Here is an 18,434-nt window from a genome sequence, read left to right on the forward strand (position 1 = left end):
CACACCCTGCCCACACCCAGCCCCAGCCCCCCTGCCCTATCTCCAGCCAACCCCGCTGCACTCCCCTGCGTGAAGCCAGCCAATTCTGCACTCCTCTGTCTCCAACCTTCTCAATCCCTGCTGCATCCCCCTGCGGCCCTGCCTGAAGCTAGCCCACCCCACACCCCCCGTCTCCAGCCAGCCCTGCACCCCTTGCCCTGCCTGCAGCTAGACCCTACCTCCAGTCAGCCCCTGCTCTGCCTCCAGCCAGCCCCATGTCCACTGCTCCCCTGCAGTTCCCAGGGCAGTAACCCTGCACACCTGCTTCAATGAGGGGGACAGGGAGCAGCTGGGACCCACACATGTGCACACCTGCAGGGAGTGGCAGGGACCCACACATGTGAAATGGAGGTCATTAATAAGCAATCAACAGCATATATGATGCAATGTACATAATATATAATTGTATTATTTATATAGTTATGGAAAATAAATAATACATGGAAGAAATGAAAGGCTTTTTTTTACATTTTTTTTTTAGTCATCCCTGCCAGGGCCCTGCCGAAAATGTTCGAATTGGGCCCCGCACTTCCTAAAGCTGGCCCTGCTCACTTTCAAGTAACATTGCAAACAAGAAGCTAGCAGCGTTATCTCCTGAAAATGTAAACAAACTTGTTTGTCTGAGCAATTGGCTGAACAAGAACTAGGACTGAGTGGACTTACGGATCTAAAATGTTACATTGTTTTATTTTTGATGGCAGTTTTTTTGTACATAATTCTACATTTGTAAGTTCAACTTTGATGATAGAGATTGCAATACAGTACTTGTATTAGGTTAATTGAAAAATACTATTTCTTTTGGTTTTTTGTACAGTGAAAATACTTGTAATAAAAATAAAGTGAGCACTGTACACTTCGTATTCTGTTGTTGAAATTGAAATCAATATATTTGAAAATTTAGAAAACATCCAAAAATTATTTAAATAAATGATATTTTATTATTGAACAGTGCAATTAATCACAATTTTTTAAATAGTTTGCCAGCCCTTTTAAGTACTCAATGAGAGCTTAAATCACTTGTCAGGCAGTGTTTCAGCCCAGCCTGCTAAGAGCTAAAAATCACTAACAGCCTGACCTACCGGGGTCACAGCAGAGAGGCAGATGGCAGCATGAGGTGATTGATGGGCAGCCGGTGAAAGTGGTGAGCAGTCAGCTGGCGGGAGTGGTTGGTGAAAGTGATGAGTAGTCGGCAGGGTGGCCAGGCGGCGAGGAGCAGCTGCTGCGGGGATTGCTAGGGGGTGAGGAGTCACGGCTGGCAGGGTGGCCAGCCAGAGCAAGAACTCAGATTGCAGTGCTGGCCAGGTGTCTTCTTCCTCAGGTGGGAGGGGAACTCACACAAATGCACTTCTCTACCCTGGGTCCTCATTGACTAAGGACAACCACTGTGAATGGGGTATGGTGAGGAAGCAGAGAGGTGCACAGAAAAGGAGCTTTTAGTTGCAGAACTCAAGAACACGAGGCAGAAGGCACTGCCCCATGCACTCTAGGGTGGGTGTTCTGCTCACTGTTTTATGATTATGAATCCTGCTTGTAGCATTTTCCTAATTTAATGTCTGGTGACTTCCCTCCTTTCATAAACCATTTTCTTTCTAGAATCAGACTTTGTGCTCGCGTGTGGGGAAGAACTGCCTCTCAGAGGTGCCAGGCGTGTGCAGAGGCAGCGAGCTGTATGGGCCTGTGGTGCCTGGGCTCCAGCAAATTCAGGGCTCAGGTGGGTCCGGCTCCACCAATGTTCGGGGCTGGGTCTCTCCCCCGACTCTGCCTGCTGCCCCGCAGCCTCCCCTGAGCATCCCTGCCTGCCCTAGGCAGCAAGTGGCTGCCCCCTGCAGCTCTTTGCTGTGCTCCTTCACCAGCTGCTGCTGTTGCTGGCTACAAGGGAGCAGTGCTGGGGGCAGGCTGAGGCAGCTGCCTAAAGAGGGAGAAGGCACATGGCAGCTTCCCCCTGGTGGGTGACTCTGAGTGTGTGTGGAGGCTTATCCTGGTTAGACCTCCTGAGCAGCAGCCTGGGGGGGCTTGGGTGAGTGTCATGCTGAGGAGGGGTGTCGTGCTGGAACTCACTGATGCTGGCTGGGAGAGGGCTGGGTGGAGTCCCCCTCTCTAGTCTCCTGCCCCAGTCCTTGGGCAGCCTGCTTGCTGCACCCCAAACTCTTCACCCCAGCCCAGCCCCACACCCCATACTTCCTCCTGCACCAATCCCCTGTCCCAGCTCAGAGCCTGCACCCAGCGCCCAAACTCCATCCCAGAGCCTGCACCCCAAACACTGTCCTGCACCCAAACTCTCTTCCTGAGCCTTAGGCAGGTTCGTGTGTGTGTGTGTGTGGGGGGGGGTTGGGCAGAGCAGGACTTGGACTGGGAATGGACACCATCAAAAATTATACAAACCTGCCATCCCTGGGTAGGTTACTGGGTGGGGGCTCAAGCTGGTTCTGTGTTTATATTGTTGAAAAGGAACCCCTAGAATATTGAACCTGGCCCTGGTTACTGCCAGCTCCACCTGGCAGAAGGGTTACATATGGAACACACAAAGCACAGTCAGTAGCAGAGCAGACCCTGACCAAACCCTCAGCTGAAGGCAACACCTGCAGTTCAGTCTCCATAGACATTCAATCCTTGGTCTATTTGTGAGATTGCCAACCAGGCTACTTTGATGTTTTTCCAATGTTTCCAGAAAGAGAGGGGACTCTAACTCTGAAGTACCCATGTAATCAGTGCTGGTGAATATAACTTGGAGACTGATAAGTTATATGACACTGATGCTGATAAGCTTTGTGACTTGAAATTATTCCCTAATGGGCGAAATGGAAAAGTTATCTTATACGTGACACAAATTGATCATAACGTATTATCTCACTGCCATCGCTATAAAAAATCATCTGAATTGCTGTCTGTGACTTCTGGGTTGCTCCCCTTTCATTACAAAACAGCTTATTTATTCTAATCATGTATTTCATTTTAGAAGATATGCAGACTCAGTATTGCGGTGTTACCCCTCCACCCTATCCCATTACTGTATTTCATTATGGCTGTTGTAACACTATCTCACCTGACCTGAGAGATCCAATTGTGTGGAAGGCTGTATCTAACTGAGACATTTAAAGGTGTAATCCCAGGAACCTAACTACATAAAAAAACAGCTAATTTAGCATTTGTGCATCTGATTAACCTTGTTTCTAACAACAATTGGTGGCCAGCTAATTTCTTTTATTTTCCCTGCAGTACATCAAATATAATAAGATGCACTGAACCATTACAATGTTATAGACAATTGACCTACTTCTGCTCTCACAGTAGGCCAGTTTTACTCCACTATAATCTCACTGGCCTCAGCCGAATTACTTTTGAATCAGACTCCTAACCCTTGTTTAGAGCAGTTCATTCTGTTTATCTTTTCTCTTCTCTCTCTGATCTAGGTAGACCTAGCAAAATACTAATAGTTAAGCTAGTCATTTCTGTAGCAAGCTCAAGATGATGTAACCATGAGCATCATAGAAAGACCAACAAATAAAGATTGTTGTGAAATCCCTCGTTTACCTACTTGGTTAATGGTTGTCTCAGGCAAGATGTTTGCAGGCTAATGATTCCTGTGTCCATTGCAGTAACTCTATTGAAAGTTAATGCTGTGTCCTGGATAATTTAGGAGTCCTGATACCTGTCTCCCTTGGTTAACGGCAGGGACTCTAGTCTAATCCCACAGAATTCACTGAGTGAATTTCTCAATTTAAAATAAACCTTGTTCCCCTTTTCAGTTTTGCCAGAGGGTACCTCTAGCTCTGCTCACTACAATTTAGGAGCTACAGGTAACTTTCTTGCTCTGTTTCCTTTCTTTAGGGTCCAGATCTAGTTCAGGTAAAAATGCAGATACCAACATGGATCAAATTACAGCTTTTGATGCTGGTGGCTAAATGTCCAACTGTCCTTAGTAGCTTTTCAACCAAACTGTCTTCCAGGGTATCTATTCCACCCTATTCAGCCAGGCTGGATGTGCAGCTCTTTGGGGCCCCATATGTAGACATGAATGAATAATCGATTTTTCAGTTCCAGGGCCAAACTGAAAAATAAATTTTAAAAAACTGGTTAATTTTGAACCAAAACTGATTCCCCCCCCAACCCTCCTCGCTGAGACAAAAAAATAAATCATTTTGTTTAGGTCAAAATGAAAAGTTTCAAATGTTGAACTGAAATGACATTTTGAATCAAAATGTTGATTCAAAACAAACTTTTCAGCACTTTCATTTTGAAAAATGTCATTTCAAACTGACATTTCCGCAAGGGTTTGTTTTGATTTTTTTCCCCAAAATAAACCATTTAAACACTTTTGGCTAAACCTATTCTCTGAATTTGATCCAAATTCATGAATACATTTTTCAGAACTACAGATTTTTGTCCAGCACTCCCCACATGTGCTTGTTGTGAAGTTTATTACTCCTGTTTTAATGTCAGGGATAAAGAGGTGAAGAAATAGCCAATAGACTCATTTATATGCTGAGGATTGCACTTGAGCTTCAGGTCTCCTCTAACTCACAACTAGTCTCCACCACACCTGACACTTCTTTACGCTGCATTTTGAGACATAAGGGAGAAGATGTATAAGGGGCTTGAGACTGACTGCTGCTTAGCGTGAAGGATCATGCCTAGCTCTTCACTTTATTTGTGTGCGTGAGATGCTGCTGGACTGCAACAGCTTTGAGCTCCCTGCTGCACATTACAGCAGGACTTGCAGAATCAATGCCAAAGTGAGTAGGCTGAGTACAACTGAACTAGAGGTTTCCTGGTTGCCAGGGCCAGCCATTTTCTAAAGTGGTTCCTACAGATAAAACATTTACTTGTTCAAATAATAGCGTGTCATGGCAAAATGCTGAAATGGCTCAAGACATTGTTAGCCACATAATTGGCATAGTTTTATAACGTTCTGCCTTGTAACAAGAGGAAATGAGAGATTTCTAAAGAGACTCAATTTTACCTTTTTAGATTATTTCATGAGCACATTCTTTTTGCATATTGATACCTACTAAGAGTACTGGAAAAGGCGTTTCCAAGTTAGTTGTAGCACAGGCACAAATATTTTTGACTGAACAATTTTCCATTGGAAAAGGCAGCTTTGTCAAAATTGAAACATTGTGTGGAAATGTCAGTTTACATGAAATTTTTGACAGGAAAGTGAAACAATTTGTTTTGACTATCTAACTTAATTGAAATAATGTTGAAACATTTCATTTTAATAATAATACCTACCTTATACATAGCACTTTTCATATTGAAACAATTCATTTCAGTAAGATAAATGTTTTGTTTTGACTTGATCATTTTGATTCATTTCATGTTGGCTTTAATATTAAATAATAAACATATAATTTAATATAAAAGTCAATGTGAAAATTAATTGAAACAATACATTCAAAATAAAATGTATTCATGTGTCTGAATCAAATTTTTTTAGAATTTCAGTCCCATAGGTATTTTAACTTTTTGTTCCTATTCAAAACAAAACAGATTTTGAAGTCAAGTAGGAATTTCACGGGGAATAGAACTTCTGTTTTCTGACCAATTCTAATTGTATTAAAATACCACCTGAATTCCCCGGTCAAAGACAGTACCTGTCCCAAAGGGTATATAGTTTAAAAGGCAAGATATAATGAGTGAGTGAAACAAACAGGGAGGTTGGGGATGGGATGGTAAAATAATATGAATGTGATTTTACAAGACTGAAAGAATTTTGCTTGAAAAATGTTTGTTATAGAAGTAGTTCATATAAGTTTGTAGTGAAGATGCATCTCCAATGAGTGGAAAAGCAGCTGGAATCACAGCATGATAAGAAGGGTATCTCAAATGAGATTTGGTTTATACACACTTTAAATGAAATAGTAAAGATGGTTACACTTATCATACTCAGGCCTCTCGCTTAACATTTTATTCATGTCCTGCAGGAAGGAGTGGATTCTGTCGTGAGCTTCTGGACAATGAAGTTTGATAGTTTTCACATGAAAACGTGTATAAAAACTCACTGAGCTGCGCAAAGAAGTTTAGAGTTCACTTCTTGAACAACATACAACACAAATATCATCCTGACGATAAAGTCAGGATGTACAAGCTGTCATCATATGCTGACATTTCAGAAAGGTAAATGAATTAAATGTGTGTTTTCAAGGTTATGATGCTAACCTATTAACCAGGAGTGACAAAGTGTTGCTGTTCATCAAAAAGCTTGATTTATACATTGCAAAACATAGTGGATGTGAACTTGACATTTTCCCCACTGTTGAATGACTTTTTTAAGGGAAAACCAGTTTCAGTCAGAGGACAGCTGGAATGCTAGGGAATAACCTCCTGAGAAGCTGCAATGGGAACTTCCATTTTACTTCCTGGAAGTAAGGTCCTAAGCATTCTGTGTTAATGTATAAGAAATCCATTTTTTGACAATGCTGTTTTTGATGCTGAGTTTCCAGAATATTTGCAGTAAAAAATTAATGGAATTCTCTGCTGGATTAATCACTATATATATATTTCAAAGGAAGAATTGAGACAAAATTTAGAATTGGAATTTAGAAGTGACTAGACTGGTTCAGACCCAAGGACTAACTAGTATCATATCTTCAGTCAGACCAGATGCTGCAGTAGTTAGTTGTGGGATAATCTATCCCCCACATTAGGTCTTGTTCTAATCTTATAGGGTATATCTACACTGCAAATAAACAAAAAACATTCTACAGTAGTGAGTCTCAGAGCCTAAGTCTACAGGCTGGGCTTGCCCTTTGGAAATAATAGCAGCCATGTGGGCATACGCACGTGGACTGGAGATAGGGGTGGGTTTGAGAGCCTGAGCTCCAGCCTAGACAGGAACATCTACATGGCTATTTTTAGTGCCATAGTGCAAGTTCAGACCCAGGCTCTCAAATTCACTGTTACGGGTATTTTTTTTTGAAGTATAGACATATCTTTAGAGCAGGGATAGTCAATAAGCAGATCGTGGGCCAAATCTGGACCACCAGATGGTTTTGAACAAACCCCTACATCTTCTTATTTACTCATTATTATTATATTTTAAAATGATTTTCTCTGGAGTCTGGACCTGGACTATACCTTGACCAAGAAATTAGGACCTTGACAAAAAATAATTGAGTACTCCTGCCTAGAACTTGTATATATAGAGAGACTTTTTTTCTCATTAACCTATGGGAGTCTTTTTAAATTAAAATGCCTTGTGTCCACACAAAGGTATTCTTTTTTTTTTCTAAATTACCTGGCCTGAAAGTAGATTGTTTATTTTGTGATGAGTTAATTCAGAAAAAGGGGCCTGTGGATTCATCTGTGTTTCAGAAGAACTTTTCTGCCTCTGGGCAGTCCTCCCACTGCTATCCCACCCTATATTGTGTCACATCTGGATCAACCGCCCTGTTTACTTTTCCACCCTCTACTACCCTGTTTAAATGTTGGTGCCCAATGAGGTTCACCCCATTTGCAATCACATATTCCCAGAGGTACATACCATTCTCAGCATTATTCATACTGCCTCGCATGACTTTCTCATAAACAAACTAGGGAAATGCAACTTAGAAGGAGCTACTATACGGTGAGTGCGTAACTGGTTGGAAAACTGTTCCCAGGGAGTAGTTATCAGTGGTTGACAGTGAAGCTGGAAGGGCATAACAAGTGGGATCTCACAGGGATCAGTTCTGGGTCTAGTCCTGTTCAATATCTTCATCAGTGATTTAGATAATGGCATAGAGAGTACACTTATTAAGTTTGCGGATAATACCAAACGGGAAGGGGTTGCAAGTGCTTTGGAGGATAGGATTAACATTCAAAATGATCTGGACAAATTGGAGAAATGTTCTGAAGTAGGTAGGATGAAATTCAATAAGGACAAATGTGAAGTACTCCACATAGAAAAAAACAATCAATTGCACACATACAAAATGGGAAATGACTGCCTAGGAAGAAGAACTGCAGAAAGGGATCTGGGGGTCATTGTGGATCACAAACTAAATATGAGTTAACAGTGTAACACTATTGCAAAAAAATCAAACATCATTCTGCTGTGTATTAGCAAGAGTGTGATAAGCAAGACACAAGAAGTAATTCTTCCACTGTTCTCCATACTGATAAAGCCTCAACTGGAGTATTTTATCCAATTCTGGGCACCACATTTCAGGAAAGCTGTAGACAAATTGGAGACAGTCCAGAGGAAAGCAACAAAAATTATTAAAGGTCTAGAAAACATGACCCATGAGGAAAGATTGAAAAAATTGGGTTTGTTTAGTCTGGAGAAGTAAAGACTAAAGGGGGACATAACTGTTTTCAAGAACATAAAAGGTTATTACAAGCAGGAGGGAGAATATTTTTTTCTTAACCTCTTAGGATAGGACAAGAAGCAATGAGCTTAAACTGCAGCAAGGGAGCTTTAGGTTGGACATTAAGAAAAACTTTCTGTCAAGGTAGTTAAACAATGGAACAAACTGCTTAGGGAGGTTGTGGAATTTCCCTAATTGGAGGTGTTTAAGAGTAGGTTAGATAAACACCTGTCAGGGATGGTCTAGATAATATTTCATCCTGCCTTGAATGCAAGGGACTGGACTAAAAGACCTATTGAGGTCCCTTCCAGTCTTATGATTCTATGATTATAGCAGCCATCCCTCATCCATGTGTGTAGATCTGTGCAGAAATCATGGATTTCCCAACAGATAGTTAAGGGTTAATGTCTCTTTTACCTGTAAAGGGTTAACAAATAGTGAACCTGAAACACCTGACCAGAGGACCAATCAGGAGACAAGATACTTTCAAATCTCGGTGGAGGGAAGCCTTTGTTTGTGTTTTTTGGGTTTTGTTTTGTTCTCTCTGCGTTCTGAGAGGGTAACCAGACGTACTTACAGGCTCTCTAATTTTCTATTCAAATAGTAAGTAACAGTAGAAGGTGGTTTAGTCTTTCTGATTGTTTTTTTAATTTGCAAATGTGTATTTTGCTGGACAGATTTTGATTGGTATTTGTGCTGGGGGGAGACTTCTTTCTAGTATTTATAAGCTGAAAGACCCTGTAATATTTTATATTGATTTTACAGAGACTTCTTACTTTTTTCTTTTCTGTCACTTCCATTCATTTGGCTCCAATCTCCCCCGCCTCGGTTATAGTTTTGGGTTTCCCATCTAGGATGTACCTTTCTATTTCCTCAGGAACACCCTCTAAGAACTGCTCCATTTGTATTAGGAGGTGCAGTTCGTCCATATTGTTAACCTTTGTTCCTGATGTCCAGGCCTCATAATTCTTTTCAATGTGGTAGGCGTGTCAGGGGAATGACACATCTTGTTTTCATCTTAGGGCTCTGAACCACCGACGGGCATGCTCAGGTGTTATCCCCATTCTGATTCTGGCCTTGGTTTGAAAAAGTTTATAATCATTCATGTTTTCCTTAGGCATTCAGCCACCACTTCTGCTAAGGGTCCACTGAGCTGTGGCCTCAGTTCTATCATGTACTGGTCTTCAGAGATGTTGTACCCAAGGCAGGCTCTTTCAAAATTTTCTAAGAAGGCCTCAGTGTCATCACCTGCCTTGTAGGTGGGAAATTTCTTGGGATGTGGAACAATAACCGGCAAAGGGTTAGTAGGGTTGGCTGGAGCATGCTGCCTAGCCTGCACTAATTTCAGTTCATGCTTTCTCTCTTTTTCCCTCTTTTCCCTTTCTTTTTGTTGCTTTTCCATCTTTTTTTATTGCTTTTTCATGTTTCTTCTGTGGGCAGCCTCTTCCCTGGCCATTTCTGCCTGAATTAGTGCCATTTGTCTTTTACGTTCGTTGTGTTTGTTGTTTGCTTTTAGTTTAGCTATTTTTAGTTTGCTTGTTGCTGCGTTGGTGCTCATTGTTCCTGCTTTCTTGTGCTGGTGCGCCCTCTTCTGTTTACTGCCTGAAATGCTGTTCCTCTTCTGCCTTCTTAGGGTTGCTTAGCAACAGAGTCTTTTTTTAACTTTTTCTACCTAGTCTTTCACGGTAAAGTTAGAAGAAATAAATAAGCCTTTCGTTTGCAATTATGTTTTGCTGGAGTTCCTTTTGACTCACAGTTGGACTCCCATTGTTTAACAAAAGACCCTCGTTAAACTTTAATGTCTCTGCCTGCAGGCAGTCTCTGTGCACAACCAGAAAGGAGAAAAGGAAAAAAAAATTTCTGGCTGTAGTTTTAAAAACTCTCTCCCCTGCTTACAAACAGCCAGCAGAGAGAAAAGAAGAAAAATAATAATCCTACTGGCTTTTGCTTTTAACTCACTGGCTTTTGGATTCTTATCCCAATGCTACCACCATGTCATGATATAATTCCCCAGTCTGAACCTTAGAGTCCAAAAGATGGGGTACCAGCATGAATTCCTCTAAGCTTAATTACCAGCTTAGATCTGATAGGCTGCCACCACCCAAAAATATAGTGTTTTGGTGCACTCTGGTCCCCTCAAAAACCTTCCCTGGGGGACCCCCAAGACCCAAATTCCTTGAATCTCACAACACAGGGGAATAAACCATTTCCCCTCCCCCTCCTTTCTTCCTCCCAGATCTTTCCTGCCCTGGGTACACTAGGAGATCACCATGATTCAAACTCCTTGAATCACAACACAGAGAAATCAGGTTTTTTCTCTCCCTTCTCTCCCCCTCCCAGGCTTTCCCTCCCTGGGCTATCCTGGAGAGATAGACAGATTCAAGCTCCGTGAATCTAAAACACAGAGGAAATTCACCTTTCCTCCCCCACTTCTCCTTCCCTTCTCCCACCAATTACCTGGTGAGTACAGACTCAGTTCCTTTGAGCCTTAACAAGGGAAAAAAATACTCAGGTCTTTTAAAAAGAAAAGCTTTTAATAAAAAGAAAGAAAAAAGTAAGAAATCTCTGTAAAATCAAGATAAAATATTACAGGGTCTTTCAGCTTATAAACACTAGAAAGAAGTCTTCCCCCAGCACAAATACCAATCAAAATCCATCCAGCAAAATACACATTTGCAAATAAAAAAGACAATCAGAAAGACTAAACCGCCTTCTACTGTTACTTACTATTTGAATAGAAAATTAGAGCTCATGTAAGTACGTCTGGTTACCCTCTCAGAATGCAGAGAGAACAAAACAAAACCCAAAAAACACAAACAAAGGCTTCCCTCCACTGAGATTTGAAAGTATCTTGTCTCCTGATTGGTCCTCTGGTCAGGTGTTTCAGGTTCACTATTTGTTAACCCTTTACAGGTGAAAGAGATATTAACCCTTAACTATCTATTTATGACAGAGGTGTTTAAGATGAGGTTAGATAAACACCTGTCAGGGATGGTCTAAATAATATTTCATCCTGCCTTGAATGCAAGGGACTGGACTAAAAGACCTATTGAGGTTCCCTCCAGTCTTATGATTCTATGATTATAGCAGCCATCCCTCATCCATGTGTGTAGATCTGTGCAGAGATCATGGATTTCCTTGTGATCTGGGAAGAGGAGACAGTCCACTCCTGCTTCAGCAGCAGTCACTGTAATGCCAAAATATACGAGTGTATATCAAAGAAAATGACAGACAGCAGTCACTCCTGGGACAAATTCCAACACCACAACAAAGGAAGGGAGCTCTGGCAGAATTACTAAAAAAAACAAGGGCAGCAACAAGACAGGGCCCAGTACCTGCCTCTGCTAGCATGAGCTGGACCAGATTTTTACCAAACCCTGGTATTTTGTGGACAGCACCAAAGGGCACACTATAAGAGCATGGGTTCTGACCAGGACTTTGATGAGGAAATTTCCCTGGAAATTCCCGGAAGGCCAGGATCTCTTTCCCCAACAGGAGCTCAAGAAAACACTAAGGAAGACAGCTCATGAAGTTCAGGTACGAACCCAGTATGACTGTGCTGAGTGGGGGGTGTCTTCTCCCACTTAGCAGTATGTGCTATATTGTAACACAAATATATAGGGTGTTTCAAACGGTGCTTGGTGGATGCGGCCATTTTGGGCATACATGAGCCTTTCTGAGCCTGCTCAGTTTTTATTGTGCTCCACAATTCCCATGTTCAAAATGGCATCCATCCCAAATAACTTAAGCTCTGCAAACATAAAAATTTCTCTTGCTCTCCTACTTTTCTACTGCTCCCCCTCTTCCAGCTGGTTGCACCACAGAGGTTAAAAAGCAAACTCATTGTGATGGGTCTGCCAAGCAGGGAACTACAACTGCAATCAGGCCCTTCCCCACTGCACATCCCTTCCTTTCCTCTTGACCAAGTAATGGGAAAGGTCCTGAACCAGGAAGTGGCTGGGGTCCTTGAGAGACACAGCTGCATGGTGAGCTAGGAGCTTCACAGAAGCTAGAGGCAGGGAGAAAACTTCAGAAACTGTAGGAAGAGCCACCTGTGGAAGAGGTTGTGACTGCTGGTTATTATATCTGGATGCAGGTCTGCATGGACGGAGCAGCTGCAGTTGGGCAGGGAGCCAGGGCTGAGGGGCCCCAATGAGAAAGACTAGTTGAACCTGGCCTGGAAACTCACAAACTCCTATTTGCTTGAATAGAGACTATACTGAAGAGGGCATCCCAAGCCCAGGGCCTGACAAGCCCTCACTGTCAATTGGATTGTCTCAGGAGCCCACACAAGAATCACCATTGCTCACTTTGAACTGAAACTGGTACGTCTCCGTACCTAGGGTATCTATAACCTATCTTTATCCTGCCAGCCTTAGTAAAATACTCTTGCACTTAGCCATTTGTCTGTGAGTATGTCCACACTGCAATTAAAAACCCATGGCTGGCTGTGTCAGCTGACATGGGCTTGTAGGGCTTGAGCTAAGGGGCTGTTTAATTGTGATGTAGATATTTGCGCTTAGGCTAGAGCCGGGGCTCTAAGACTGTGTGAGGTGAGAGGGTCCCAGATCTTGGGCTGCAGCCTGAGACAAAATGTCTACACCACAATTAAACAGCCCCTTAACCCAAGCCCTGTGAGCCCAAGTCAGCTGGCATGGGCCAGCTCTGGGTCTTCAATTCCAGTGTTAATATACACTGTGTGGTTATTGGGACCCACCTAGAAACTTTGGCCGATTTACAAACATCCTAAAATTGACTGCTAAGAAGTACATCCCACGTGGTCACTGCAAGGCTTTCATCCCCTGCTTGACAAAAGAATCTGAGTCGCTCCTGAGGGAATATGAAAGGAGAAGCAACCCAGATAAAGCCATTGCGCTCCTTGAGTCCTTGAATTCAGTGCACCTGGAAAGATGGAAAGAGACTGTTGAAAGCCTTGATTTCATCCATTTGAGCCATAAGGCACTGGCTCTTTTGAGGCAACTTGGAGGATCTCAGCCAGTAACATGATGCCCAGCAAAGGTGACCGCAAATGCTGTGTTCTCTCATCTTCTTTCTAACAGCAAAATGCTGATAGACAAGATTTCACTCTAGGAGGTCCAGTGGGAACTCCACAGAAACCTACAACAATATCCAGAGGAATCCCTACTCTTCTCTCCATATTCTCTGAAGGAGACTAACATTGTGCTGTTGGAAACCAAAAGCTGGAAAGTTGCAGGAATAATGGCATTCCTTCAGAGTTTCTCAAGAACCTGGGGACGCGGAGATGGCTGGCAGTGCTTTTTACTGCTGTGCATAGAACCAGAGAAATGCCAACAAGCTGGCGACAGGCAACAGTGGTTGCCCTACTGAAGCCTGTGAAACCCCCATAGGATGCAGCCAGCTACCGCCCCATCTCTCTCCTCTCAACCAGCAGCAAGGTCCTGGAATGGGTGCTGCTCTATCGGCTGTCTGAGATCATCGAAGACATCCACCCAGTGGAGCAGGCAGGATTTCGCCCAAAATTGGAACTGCTGTGACCAAGTAGCTTCACTTACCGGCCACACCGAGACAGGATTCCAACGTAACTTGAAGACAGGAATCACCCTTGTTGATCTGTCCTCAGCATACAACACTGTCTGGAGACAAGGCCTCCTCCTCAAGGTCTCCCGCGTCATTCACTGTTGACGAACGATCCGTCTCTTGGTGACAATGGCCGCTGTTTTAAGGTACAACTTAATGGCAGATCAGTAAACCAAGAACTCTTAACTTGGGCACCCCTCAGGGCTTGGTCCTGGCCCCAATACTTTTTAATCTATACACTGGAGATATACCAGCGACGGAGTCAAGGAAATTCATCCATGCAGATGATAATGCCCTAGCTGTTCAGCATACAAGCCTCCATACCATCAGCTGCACCCTAACCTGAGATCTTAGCACAATGGCTGATTATTTCCAGTGCTGGAAACTTAGGCCTAACTCAAAATCCCATGGTGACCGCTTTCCAGCTGAACAATAAAATGGCTAATACCAGACTTGATGTGCAATTTTGTGGTTAGAGTGTTAGCCATGTGGCTAATCCAAAGAATCTTGGCATTACACTGGACCAGAGTTTGACCTTTCGACAACACATTGAGAACATCCATGATACATTCAGGTCTCGTGTCACACTTATCAGAAAATTGGCTGGAACAGCATGGGGTTCCAGTCCACAGACTTTAGGAACTGCAACAATTGCCTTGGTATATTCTGCAGCTGAATATTGTACACCAGTGTGGTGTCACAGTAGTCACACCAAATTCCTTGACACTCAACTCAGTAACACTATACACAGAGTCAGGAACACTCAAATAAATCCCAGTTGACTGGGTTCTGGTCCTATCACACATCCAGCCTTCACAGATTAGAAGAGCTGCTTAGGCATCTTGCTTTCTTAACCATGTCAATGCAAACATGAGGATCCCACTACAGGATGACCTGCAGAACCCATCAAAGACGAGATTAAAATCCCACAAACCTTTATGGAACCACATGAAGAGCCTTACACCCAACTTCAACACTGAGGCTCAATGGAGAGCCACATGGAGCATTTTGACCACTGAAAACAAACAGTTTATCACTGACCGTGCTGAGGAACCACTGGGTATTGATGTATGTTGGAAAGACTGGTGCAGATTGAGTCACATCAAGATATTTCATGGGAGATGTGGACAAACCCTCTTTAAATGGAAAATGAGGCAAACAACTGTATGCAACTGTTGTCAACAGGAACAAATGAGGGAGCACATCATATCCGAGTATCCCCTTCATTCTTTTGCTGGGGGCCTGAAGGACATTCACCAACTCACTGCTGTGGCAATGTGCTGGCTATCAAACTTAGATTAAATCTGTAGTCATTGCTACCTACTCAAGCTATATGAAAGAAGAAGATTGGGACCCACCAGGGCTAGCGACTCCAAAATCTAACTGCTGAATCACCTATACTGCTTGCCTGCAAGTCACAGTACACCTGGCCAGTGCCACCCAGAGGATTCAGGGGACCTGGGGCAAAGCAATTTTGGGGGCCCTTTCCATTAAAAAAAAAGTTGCAATACTATAGAATACTATATTCTCATGGGGCCCCGTGGGGTCCGGGGCCTGAGGCCTATTGCCCCACTTGCACCCCACCCTCCTCCAGGCGGCCCTGCACCTGGCATGCTACTGGCATCATAGGGGTTTGGTGAACTCCAGCCCTGAGCAACCTCAGTAGTTACAACATTGTAATGCAGGCACATTTATTGAAAGGGCAGATACAGGAAAAGAAAAAAACACAATATAAAAGGTCTTTTCTTCACAGTTTGAGTAATGCCCTGAGCATTTAGCTACTATAGCATTTTATGATTACATTTCCCAAAGCGAGACATTTAAAAATTCATAGAGATTAAAAGGCACTCAGCAACTCAGAATTGTTAACCTCTTCGGTTCAGAATAATCACTGCAGAAGTCTGTTTATTTTGCCGTTGTAAAAGGGAATTGAACCCAAAGATAGTGCTGTAGTTTGGCATGAACATTGAAAGGCAGTGCAGGCTTGTTGAGGCCAGCTGTATAGTTCTGCAGCAGTACTCGGGGGGGGGAGGGGACCGAGGCCGGATTAACTCTCCTGTGGGCCCAGGGCCATTCGATTTTGTGGGGCCCTTGTATACAAATCTTTTTCCTAATTTAAAACAAAATGCTCACAATTATGGCATTAAGGCTGATAATGCCATACTAAACTTGCCTTTTAATTAACATAAAGCCATTCTTTGGTTATATTTCCGTCTTAAAACACGTAGAATATAGTTAAGTTAATTCATAATAGTCTACTTCTTACCTTAGAACAGCTGTTATATTAGTTTCTTTCTGGGAAGGAGTTTGGGTGCAAGAGGGGGCTCCAGGCTGGGGCAGAGTTTTGGGGTGCAGGAGGGTGCGGAGTCTGGGAGGGAGTTTGGGTGCAGGAAGGGGATTCAGACCTGGAACAGGGAGTTGTGGTGCAGGAGTGGGTGCAGGGTCTGGGAGGGAGTTTGGTGCAGGAGGGAGTTCTGACCTAGGGTAGGAGGTTCGGGTGAAGGAGGGGTTGCGAGGTGCAGGTTCTGGCCGGGAGGCACTTACCACAGGCTGCTCCTGGATGGTGGTGCAGCAGGGCTCAGGCACGCTGCCTGCCTCCCTGCCATAGCCTCATGGAGCTCCCAGAAGCAGCCAGCTGCTGGCACATTTCTGCGTGCCCCTGGGGGGGAGAGAGAGAGCATGTCTTCGCATGCTGCCCATGCCTGCAAGTGCTGCAGGGACAGTGCTGGGAGCAGAAACCTCCCTTCCCCCAAGGGGCTGCAGAGACGTGCCAGCAGCTGGCCATTTCTGGGAGTGGCATGGGGCCAAGGCATGCAGGCAGCCTGCCTGAGCCCTGCTGTGCTGGGCCCCCCCTTAGCCTGAGGCCCTGGGCTGTAGCCCCTAAAGCCCCTGCGTTAAATCTGGCCCTGACCATTGCAGCATATCTTGTTGGTCTGCCCATTGCCTTTTTAAACAAGACATTTCTTTGCCATTTGGTGACAAACCTTGAGATAACATCCTCCGAAGAAAGGACAACTTCAGAGGCACGTGTGCAATTACTAACCTATCCCCTGCTGCCCTCAAAGGCATCCAACCAACCCCCTGTCCATAGAAAGGGGAGCCCAAAGAAAGGGCAAATAAGGTGGAAAACATCATAACTTTTCTAAGCTCCTCCCAACTGGGAAGAGACTCTGGGAATAATATTTCAAAACTGAGGAAAAAGCAACGTTTTGTCATTGTTGACATGGAGACGAGAATTAGTACAATAATTTCTTGTTCTATTCCTCAGCCTGCCCAGCTCTTGCAACTGACAGGGAGTCAGTGCGGCCCTCACAGAGAGGAGTGTTATCAACCTCACAATACCTGACAAACCTTTAGGTCAAAAAAAGGATGACAAGAGATGAAATGTTTGGAGACCTTACGTCTGCACCGCAGCGATAAGAGGAGTGACGGGAAGTCTCCTTGCAGAGAGAGAAGCATAGAGAATTGACAACAAACAACATTGATAAAGAGAGGGACATATAAAAGCAGCTGTTGTAGTTGGTGCAGAAGTAGATGGTCCTGCTGGACATCATTTTGCTACAATGTTCCCATACAACATCACAACCACAGCCCAGCTTGTCCTACAGTCCGGGGAAAACAAGGCACTCTGGAAGCAGCATATCCCCATGTTCCAGAGACAAGCACAGCTGTCCCCATTCCTCACCCCAAGTAAAACAGTGAACATTGGAACCCCCACCTTCACTCCTGCAACTACAAGTGAAAGTTTCTTCCCTTGCCATTCTACACCCCAACACAAAGATACCAGGTAGAAATCCTACACCTACATATTTGTGACCAGAACAGCACAAATATATACATGTGTTCCCCATCTGCACTGTTATGTTCCATAACATTTGCACTGTTTTGTATTGTGGTTTATGTTCCACTGGTTTATAGTTTTCACTATTAGGTTTTTTAAGCTGTCTTGAACTTTCTTGAATTTATCTGATGTTCAGTTATTGACAAAGGTTCAGAACAGTTTATAAAATTACACATATGCCATATACATCATAAAATGCCCTTCAGTAACATTGCTGCACACATCATAAATTTCCATTTCATAAGATCCTTTCACAATGCATAATAAAATGTCATTTCAACATTTTAACCCTGAGCCCCCACGTATGAGTCATCTTGTGACCCTGATGACTTGCTGTGGTCTGGCTGTTCCTAGCGTTCCGTAGTCTCTGCACTTCTGCCTCCTAACCATCACCAAGGCACTCTTCCTTGTTCTCAAAGATATTGTGTAAAACACCATTAATTCCATAAAAGCAGCAGAGAATCCTGTGGGACCTTATAGGCTAACAGACGTTTTGGAGCATGAGCTTTCATGGGTGAATACCCACTTCGTCGGATGCATCCACAGGATTCTTTGCTTATTTTACAGATCCAGACTAACACGGCTACCCCTCTGATAATTAATTCCATAGTGCTTCTGGGAGCAAAATCCCCTTTCTCATTGAACAAAATAGGCCTGAGTTTTTAAAGATCATGGCATCATGGACCTTTCCAGACCACTCCATAATA

At 43.5% G+C, this 18,434-nt stretch overlaps 1 long non-coding RNA gene across 1 annotated transcript; it reads right to left on the reverse strand.

The window, feature by feature from the left end:
* Positions 1-2,518: 2,518 nt before the first annotated feature.
* LOC115654268 lies at positions 2,519-16,566 on the reverse strand. Its single transcript, XR_004001151.1, has 4 exons — positions 16,431-16,566; positions 13,862-14,022; positions 13,045-13,229; positions 2,519-4,087 (listed from the first exon to the last, which is right to left on the reverse strand). It is a non-coding gene; the product is annotated as an uncharacterized LOC115654268 (long non-coding RNA).
* Between the last annotated feature and the right edge of the window lie 1,868 nt (positions 16,567-18,434).

The sequence above is a fragment of the Gopherus evgoodei genome, chromosome 1 (genome assembly GCF_007399415.2).
Source record: "Gopherus evgoodei ecotype Sinaloan lineage chromosome 1, rGopEvg1_v1.p, whole genome shotgun sequence".
NCBI classification, from domain to species: Eukaryota; Metazoa; Chordata; order Testudines; family Testudinidae; genus Gopherus; species Gopherus evgoodei.